We start from the raw sequence: 10,402 nt of genomic DNA, 5'->3' as shown, positions 1-10,402 counted from the left end.
GTTCAAACGACCCCACGAGTAGATGGTAAATTGTATGCATGCTTACAGCAAAAACAGCATTTACAAAGCGGCGTTGAAGTCCCCTCGATTGGTACTAGCAACCCTAAGTGATATAGTAGAATACCTCAAAGGCGGTAGTCAACACTAAGTACACCCTTATCGTAACCCGGTGATAACTGGATGATATACCACATCGTTAGGGGCAAACTGTTCGACTTAACCCGATGATGTGAGCACTACCGTCGCCAAGAAACAAACCATATCGCTTCGTCTTCACCGATGATGACAAAGTGGGTGTTATTACTGCGTAAAAGTCGAGCTGGTTTCTCAATATTAGGCTCGGTTCCCCTACGTGTTCACGGATAACAAGACAACCACCTAAATAAGAAGTCGTGAACAACGGAACCCTGCTTTCGTGGCTTACGTCCCGACTCAGGAGGGCGTGGCGTGGTCATCAACCCACTTTCGCCAGTATGGCAGCCCGCATGCTAGCAGAGTAAAGCGGGCATGCAAAACGTGAGTATTACAGTTGGTGGCTGAATTGAAGGCGTGGTCAGGATCCTGGAGAGTCTACCGGCGAACTCAGCACTGATCATCAAGTCTACCTAGGGGAACCATCGTGGGATGATGTAGAGAGATCGTGAAGGGGTCAAACTCGATTGGAAACAACAACAGTATCACCACGTTTGCAGCGTTTGCGTCTTGGTGGGTATCGACTCAAAACCAGTCTGCAGAGGTGTCACCGTGATGGAAGTGGAAGACACTATATCACTAACCAAGATCTTCCCTACCGACAACATACACTTCATGGGGGTGAAGTGCACCCTGAACTATTATCAGAAAACCAGTTGGAAATTATATAAGTAATAGTATTATAGCAATGTCTTGGCTTAGACCCAACACTACATTTAACGATCTAGGGGACCGCGGAGGGATTCGATCAGCCTGGTGAGGAAGGCGCCTTATACATCCTACACTTCAAAGGGACCAACGTGTATAGGCGGGTTATCGTTATCAGATTTTAAAGAGCCTGAATGGTTAGTCAACAACCCTCACTGCACCTTATATCACCTTGAGACAAGATGGTACTGTCTCGAGATTAAGAACAACGGCATAATTATAGGGCGTTGGTTTCGAACAGCCACAGTATATTAGCAGCAGGAGAGTTAGTTTATCAATCTAATACATATATCGCACCAATACCAAACCACTTTCGGGCAACATGGTAGCAACTTCCAGGAGAAAGTAGAGACATCAATCAAGCTTACTTAAGCACCAAAGAGGTCTTTAGAAATGTAAAGCGAGGAAAACTTCACATTCCTCATAGGCGTCTATCTCGGAGATATAAGTTTGACTAGTAATTATATTAAAATTATAGATGATATGCTGATAGGTTGGGAAGCCAGGTGTAATAACCAAGCGTTGTTGTATTATTAAGGTATCGGAAACAAACCTTTAGCAACCCTTGATGGGGTTAGTCTCCTTAATGGGCGATAGAGCTGAGACCCGGCTTTTTACGCCGCGTTAATCTAAGTATTATCGGCTTTAAGTACGTAATCGAAGGTTAAATACAACCCAATTAAAATATATTATGGGGTTGAACTATATCCCTGAACTAGTACCAGAACACTAGTTGGAAACTAGATGGGCTATTAACTGAAACCCAATTAAAATATCTTTTCGTAATATATATTATAGGATGGGACTGTACCCAGGCATAGATGAAGTAGTGAAGACCCTGGAAGCCGTAGGCGGGTTCGGCGAAATATGATTATCGATGTAAAACGTCAACTAGAACAAGACGCGATCTGTGAGAAAGCACTATATAAAAAAGTACCATAGAGCTTTCAATGCCGTGGACCAGGGACTGATACTACCCTTATGGCAGCCAGCATGGGCCTAGGGGTGGCAGGTGTTGGGTTGTTAGCTACCATCGTGGCCGCACCTATAGTGATGGGGCTCAGAGAAATAGCTTGGCTGGGGTGACAGGGGTGTTGGGGTTGGGGCTTAAGCTTGTATCCCGCCAGACTGCATCGTAAAGGCATTGAAACCGCGACGAAATCAGGGTTCTGGCTGAAGCAAAGCTGAACACGGTGAGTGAGCGTATTTCTACGGCACTCACTGACAACAAAATCTCAGAGGAGGAGTTTCGTTCAATCCTCTCTGAACTCACAAAATATAACAAAATGAAACAAGAGATTCGATCCAAGTCTCGTAAGTCTGCTGCTATCAGCGAGGACGAGAAAAAAAAGTACATAGAACAAGGGGTGAAAAAGGCCCAGCAAGCTTTTATTACGAACACCAAAGAGATCCTAGGCGATTCACGTTAAACTGTTTCATTGAGGTCAACGTGACATAGCGGCTTGCGTGGACATAGATAAAACGAACTACTTGAGGGATGGCCCAGGCAGAGGGTTTGTGAGAGAAGAATTATTAATCGTGCCGTATGACACAATGCTACCTCCGTCAACACGACATAGAGGATATTTGATCAAATAAACGTTTTCATAAGCAGTCCAACTAAAGCATTATTTAGGAAATAAGGCTTTCTGTACGGAAGTAATGACAGTAAAAATAAGGTATCCGACTAAAGCTTTATCTATGTAATAAAGCTTTAGCTACTATGATCAGGACTGTCATTCTGTCTACTACTTTTGTTTGTTTTGTTTTTTGTTGTTGTTGGGTTTGGGGTTTTTTGGGGGCAAGATTTCAAAATTGATAACGGGGGATGGGGTGGAGAGAGGAGATATATGAAAAGGACAGACAAGTTCACTTGAAACTTTAATTAACAGCAAATGCATTACATTATTCAGGTAACACTAGATCGACTGTTTATACAGGCTAATGCATCTCGCAAAATGTTCAGCTCTTATGAGAAAAGTCCAAAGTAGTTGCGTCTTCTGTCATTGAAAGAAAATGAACTCCCGGGCAACATCCACTAGAGATAGTTCATCAGCAATGGTTTTGTGAACATGCAGTAGCAGAACGTTGTTCAGACGTTCCTGTGTCATTGTAGATCTGACGTATGACTTCAGGCGTTGAAGCGCGGAGAAGGTACGTTCTGATGTTGCTGTGGTGACAGGAATAGTCAAGTAGATCTTCAAAAGGGTGCTTATCTCCTTGAACAGGTGCCTTATTACAGGCGATGAGTTGATAATTGATACAACAGTATCAATATTTGTGACTTTAATGATTAAGCATCCTCTTTCAGTGGAGACAGATTTCACTGTGTCATGAAGCATGGAGAGCTGTGTGTTCAATCGAACAAAGTCAACATCATCTTTGTAGAGTTCTCTGATGTGAAGATATTTGAAAGTTCCGTCCATTTTGCAGCAGACAGCAACAGTAGCTCTATCTCCACAGCAGTGTTAAATCCTTTCTGTGAGAATCTCCCTTTAGTTGCTCTGAAACGATGTCTAGACCTTCAAAATATTGTTGGCGATAATAATCTTCCACAGAAGGAAACGTGTGAGTATTAGATCCATCATCCAATCTCTTGGGCCTCTTCCGGTAGCGTGGTAGACGTGGAGGATCAGTTTTGTCTTCAGCTTCATCAACAACAGACTTGTAGAGACTCTGAAAAGTATCTGTACTCCTCAGCTTATCATAATACGCCAGTACTTGCTCTGCTCCCTTTTGTGCGACCTTTGCCGTTGTTTCTACGCTTTGAATGGACGAAGACAATTGCTCTGATGCAGCAAAAATTTGGGAAGAAACTTTCAGCCAAAAACACACTAAACTGGTCAAACTGTGAAAGTAAACCACCTGCAATCCTGGCATACTCATCGTGACCCCTATTGATTTCTTCAAATGCTTTTCGAAAGGTATCAAAGTTCTCCAAAACAGAGTTGATAGATCCTGTTCTAACTGTCCAACGTGTTGGACACAGAGAATCATCAGCCAGAGTTCTTTCAGTTTGAGGCACATCCATGTCAAGACGCTTCTCAATGGAAGGAGCTTTTTGAAGATTCTTGAATAGGTGTTCTCGTTTTGGAGAATATTTAATGAGCTTGTTCACTTCAATTGTGATGTCAAGAGGCATCCCTGAGAAGGTTTGCATGCTCTAGTGGCTTCCTGCAAAGCCAAGTTGATACAGTGGGCGAGGCAATGGACATGAACTGCTCGTGGTTCTTTTCTTTGCAGTTGGACAGCAACTCCATTGACATAGCCTTGAAAATTACTTGCACCATCATAGCCTTGACCTCGGCAATTCGATAGTGGTAAGTCACAACGGATAAGTGTGTCTTTTAGTACTTCTGTTAGTGTTGCTGATGTTGTGGAAGGAACCACATATAGGCCAATAGCATCCCTCATGGACACTGAAATCATTATCCACCCAACGGATACATATGACAACTTGTTCTTTGTTTGATATGTCTCTTGTTTCATCCGCCATGACGGCAAAGAACCTGTCAGCTTTGATTCTCTCAAGAATCTTCAGTCGCACAGCTCGGCCCAGGAGCATCAATTGCTCATTCACAATTGCAGGTGACATATATGTTTTCTCAGATAACCATGTTGGCAACCCCTCTATGTCAGAACCTCTCAGTTTCAGAAGCTGAAACAAGTTCGATTCCTCTTCAATACGCCCTCGAAGCGCTAATCCTTGCCTTGATAAGAATAAGAGACATGACAGCTGCACAAGCAGAAGGTTTCGTCTGCACTGCTGTTCCTTGGTAACTTTTGCCAGAAGTAAACTTGTGACACTGTCATTACCATGTTTCTTGTGTTTTGCAAGGGCATCTCTGTGATATGAACTCTTATCATGCTTTTTGAACTTATCTCCAGACTTTTTCCAATTGTTGAAACCTTCTGATATGAATGTTGCTTCAGGTTGTCTGGAGGTAAGATGCTTCTGCAGATCACTGTCCTTACCGTAAGCCAGTCTACAATAAAAGCAGAAAACTTTGTTTCTTGTTGTACACAGAGTAAGCCAAGGATATTCATGAAACGAGAATGATCTCCAAGGTTTTGTAGTTGTCTTTTTCAAGGTTGATGCAGCATTTGGCTGATAAGGTTCACTAATTTCAGAACAACAAGATGAATTGCACACATGATGACGTTCATCTTCATCACTGCCGGGCGATGATTAGGGCTCAGATGTCAGAGAACTCTCCATTGAAACATCCTTACTCTTGCTTTCACTGATGATGTCTGGAACTGGGTTTATATGAGACTGAGAGTCTTGTGTCCGGAGAAATTCTGATGGTTTTGTCTCACATTGAGATTGCTTCTTGCTCTGAACTGAAAACATAAAATCCAACGTCCTCTGTTTCTTTTGTTTCTTTTTTTGGTCACTTTCTGCCAAGTCAGCATCAACATGTTTTTTCGCAGTATCCAAACAAGCAACAAAATGATTTGGTGACCAGCTCTTAGTATTTGTGTTTGTACAATGTGTCCACATGATGCAGACAGGTTCCTCCTCCACATCATTCAGAGGGTGTATTGTTTGATCAAGTACATGTCTGTTTGTAGCCACATATTGGATTTTGGGATAGATAAATTGAACTGGTCGTTTCAGAACACTTGGCAAACTAAACATGTGTAAAACTGATGAATATTCTCCATTTCTTGTTGTTTTCATCACTAAATGTCTGTAACGCTGCATGTTGTCACCCTCTGCAGACTGACTTTCGGATGACGTCAAAATATACTGTAACAGTGATCCGTTACCTTCGGCTTCAGAAACACTTATCAGTTTTGATTCATTTAAGTAATGTTCTTCATTGATGATAAGATCAAAAACACCTCTCACTCGAAGTTCAGTATAATAATCTTCAAAACCAAAGCAGAGTTGAGAGGCTGACCTCCAAAAACAGTTTCCATCTCCATAACATCTGACTGGGGTAAGATGTGTAGGAGCATCATCTGGATAAAACATTCTAGCAACATGATCAATACTGAATTGCATATTGCTATAGTTTCATAAATGATTTAAATCCAGTTCAAATTTGTAAGTGTTTGACTTTTGCAATTTCTCCACAAAGAGTGTCCCAGCCCTTGTCTGCAGCTTTAGAATACTTCACAAGAAGGTCTTTAATAACTTATTCTCTTTATATTTGGTCTTAAATATCTACAAAATTGGAGTCACTGTCATTTTTACTTAATTGTTAATCATATTTTGGGTGCTGACAAATAGAACAATAGGGTACTGAAAAACAATAGTTTTATAGTATAAATATATTATAATTACATTCAATAACAAGGCCCCCGCTTATAGTCTGATCGCCTTCAATACCATTATTGAATACCAAAATAATATTTTAGGAAAACTTTCAATTTTGGCATCATGCAATCGAAAGCCAAAATCCACAATGGCACCATAAGGGTAAGTTCCATGCCAAATTTGAAGTTTGTAAGAGGTATAGTTTTTGAGTTATGCTCAGAGAAACCATTCCGGACGCACGGACGCACGGACACACGGGCGGAGCGCTATATACCAGCGACTACGTCGTAGCGGGGATATAATAATGCAGCCATTCTTATTTCATACATGAATTCGGCTTTCAGATAAAACCAGCTCCCTCACTGCCAATGTATGAGTTTGAAATCGTGTCTTATTGTTATTGTTTAGATCTTCAATAAATAAATCAAACAGCACCTATTATACTTAAAATATGGCTATTACTGTAAACTAAATGTTACTGTATAGACTACACTGTAATGTCAATGTATGTTGTCAACTTACCGCTGATTCGAATCCATGTTGGCTGTTAATAACAGCCTGACTGCCTCTACTTTCACTTTTGGGTGACATGAATTAAAAAATTTGGATTCTATCATTAGCGGAAAAATGTTTTTTGATCATGTTACTTTTTCAACGTTACCAGAGGCTAGAATTTGTGTTCAATTCTCTATTATGGTCCCTAAAAATATTTCCAGCTTTCCTATTTTTTCTGGGGGGCAGCTCCCCAACCCCCCAGTTCATACGCGTATGATATCTGAATCTGAAGCATCACCCAACGACAGATCTCCAGCTGGTTCGGCCCGACACTTAATCGAACGCTAGTTGTGGACGAAAGGCAGCCATCGGCAAGGTTTATTTGAAGAATGGAAACATCTTTGATATGGAATCTCACTGTCTCTTACCACGCCTTGGAGTACGTTTAATGGACGTGTGTGCATACAACCAATGGCCCCCAGGCTTAGATCACAATAAAGACGACATGAGAACCACATCATCATGCAAAATCGATGAATAAATATCATTCCAGTTATCTCCCCACTCAATATATAAGGATAAGGGTGTCGGAGGATGTACAATAAACGCGTCCCACGCCCTCGGTCTTCGTTCTATCTCCTAAAATTGAAATCGGCCATGGAATCGATGGAGCTGATGCCAAGGGTTTCCGTTATCTTTGCATCAAGTCAAAATATGCGTTTCTTTCTTCACAATGTATTTCAGACGCCCGGGATCACGTCTCCGAGGTAAATCACGAAATAAATGACCTTCCAAATAACCTCATTGAGTTTAAACGCGTTGGCCTTGACCCTCGACGTCAAGGACGCTATCATGCGAAAGATCGATAGCAAAGTTTAACACAACAAAAGTTGTATTCTGGTATCACCGTGACCCTGTTTGACAAATGTCAACGTGTTCTATCAGTACAAAACAAAATATGTAAATAATGTCTCTCTTATATGCCTATAATGAACATTCCAGAACAAAATGTAAACCATTTTTCTCCATGTTTTGAAAACAGCTGAATTCCACAGGAGATATTGTTTGAGTGAGATCACGCAATGTCTCGGAGACTTCAGTGGAAATGAATCACAGTTCTGTGCAGATCGTTGCCATGACATCACAATCAAATGATATCACCAATCCCTCTGCCACTGGAACTGGCTAGTTGTACCTGTTTTAACTAAAAAATGGTAATTTGGAGACAAACCAACTGTGATGTAAATTTATCGTCGTCCCGCTGCAGATTATTTACCTGTTACATAATGGAAACGTGCACGCGCTCTCACTCACTCACTCGCTGTTGTTATGAACAGTGGTAACGGTAGGGTATTGGGTACGTCTAAAATGATCACTATTGCATGGGAAATTGTTTTCATTTTGACCTTCACCTTGCAGGTATTGCAACCGGAAGTGTGTACAATGACGTCACACTGAAGCAGCATGGCTTCCCCGGGGAGGGGTTGAAAGACGGCCGGGTGGTGATGGTGAAGACCCACGAGTGGGGGAGTGAACATCGCCGGGCGTTCTCCCGTGCCGTGCTCCTCATCCGGGACCCCTTCGACTCCCTCCTGGCGGAGTTCAACCGGCGTAATGGGGGTCAAAGAGGTCATGCCCTTCCACATGATTTTTCCAAAGGTAGGTTAAGGACGGGCATGGGTTATCCGACAAACATCAGGGTTTACAACCACCGTACCCATTCAAGAATCGAACCTGGGACTTACCCATTGCCTGCTTTAATCATCGGGTTATCCATCAATCGGGATCAAATATAAAATATTTTGGATGGTATTTATATTTTACTCATATGACACGTTTTCTTCAAAGCTTTCAACCGGTTCACTGCACATTTTTTCATTTGGCAAAAGTGAGAACAAATGACCCACCGAATGAATGAATGAATGAATGAATGAATGAATGAATGAATGGGTTGTTTAGTCAGCCTCCAAGATCTCAGCCACCGCCTGTATTCTCGTTTAGGGAGACAGTAGCCCAGTCAAGTCATCACTGTACTTCTTTCAATTAGAAGTCTTGTCGAGACCTTAGGAACTCATCTGAAGTGTCGTACAACCAGTTGTGTTTAATGAGATGTATACCTTTGTGGGACTTTGGGAGTCAGACAGCCCAAGTAGACTTGTGGACAGAGTGTCTGCCAGGAGTGTGTAAAGTCCAGAAAGAAGAAATATGCCACATGCTACCAAGTCTGGCCTTAAGGGAATAAAACAACGGTTTTGCCACGAAGTATGACCATTTATGGATCCTTCCTTACTACTCCAACTTCTAAATGCCTCTCAAAGCATTTAGTGGACCTGTGGATTCTGAATTACCACACAGTGTCTGAATGGGGTACCTATCGTGAACAGCGGCTTGGTATCTCAATGGGCTAGAACCAGCGTTAGTCTGTGGCAGAACAAACAGCTATACACATGGCTGTGAAGAGGTGAAGTACTGTCTGTATATCCGTGGCTCACCGTGTTGAGACGCCACGCCAGACTCTCCTCTCTCAAATCAGCTTACAGCAACATAATCGGGTGGCCCTCTAACGTAATAACGATGACACTGGTGGTATTTTTGGCAGGTAAAGAGCTGGCAATTAAGGGTTTACAAGATGTTAGTGACGAGTATCCATGTAATCGAGATTTGGTTCCACCATTGATTTAAATTTATTGGCAAACGTACGTCTCTCTCCAGTAACGTGGGTGGGTGGACATGAACACTGATTGGCTGAAATTCGATGGGCCACTCCTCATTATGCAGTACCGAGACCTCCAGACCAACATGCTCAATGAAACCAGAAGGCTGTTCAACTTTCTGGACATGCGCGTCAGTGACCCGGAACTCGTGTGCATGGTATCCAACGCGCACGGCAAATTCAAACGACCAAAGATTCAGGTGTCACCTCAAGTTCCATACACGTCCTTCATGCGATCGACAATCAGAAATTATATACAGAATGTAACCAAGGAAATACAAAACTATTATAAACTACGAAAAAGTTAATTTTTCATGTCAATAAAAATATTTTGTATTTCTTGTACATACATGTTTGCACTGATTTGTTTTTTCTTACACGTTTGGAGATGGAAAACATACCTGATGTACAACGATTTAGTAACCATGGCGATTGATCCGCTGTACAATCGATCACCTGAGTACTTGAGTAGCTGAGTTAAGTGTTTTGTAGCTTTACATAGTTATCTACACTTACTGGTGACTTTGGCGTCTCAAGTACAGATCTAGAGTTGCGTCCCTTAGGCGCGACAGAAATGTATAATTGTGGTTTCGAATACCACATTCGCCAAGTGACCCGTGAAGATCCGGGCTAGAACTGATCTGCAGCAGTCCATGCTTGTCGTAAGAGGCGACTAACGGGATCGGGTGGTCAGGCTCGCTGACTTGGTTGACACATGTCATCGGTTCCCAGTTGCGCACATCCATGCTCATGTTGTTGATCACTGGATTGTTTAGTCCAGACTCGACTATTTACAGACTGCCGCCTTATAGCTGGGATATTGCTGAGCGCGGCGTAAAACTAAACTCACTCACTCACCCACATCACTCACTCACCCATTTACTCACTCACTCAATCACTTTCCCAGGACTCACTCACTCACTCACTCACTCACTCGCTCACCCACCACCCACTCACTCACTCTCTCGCTCACTCACCCGTATTCAACGTGAGGGCAATCCAGCAATACATAATTCTCCACCAGACTA

At 42.3% G+C, this 10,402-nt stretch overlaps 1 long non-coding RNA gene across 1 annotated transcript; it reads right to left on the bottom strand.

Moving 5' to 3' along the window:
* Positions 1 to 213: 213 nt before the first annotated feature.
* LOC124254097 lies at positions 214 to 7,166 on the bottom strand. The gene is made up of 3 exons (XR_006892390.1): positions 7,155 to 7,166; positions 5,617 to 5,619; positions 214 to 303 (listed from the first exon to the last, which is right to left on the bottom strand). It is a non-coding gene; the product is annotated as an uncharacterized LOC124254097 (long non-coding RNA).
* Positions 7,167 to 10,402: the final 3,236 nt, after the last annotated feature.

This window comes from Haliotis rubra, unplaced genomic scaffold (assembly GCF_003918875.1).
Source record: "Haliotis rubra isolate DU_JTF1 unplaced genomic scaffold, ASM391887v1 Scf1148, whole genome shotgun sequence".
Lineage (NCBI taxonomy): Eukaryota > Metazoa > Mollusca > Gastropoda > Lepetellida > Haliotidae > Haliotis > Haliotis rubra.
This window is presented reverse-complemented; position numbering and strand designations above follow the sequence as displayed.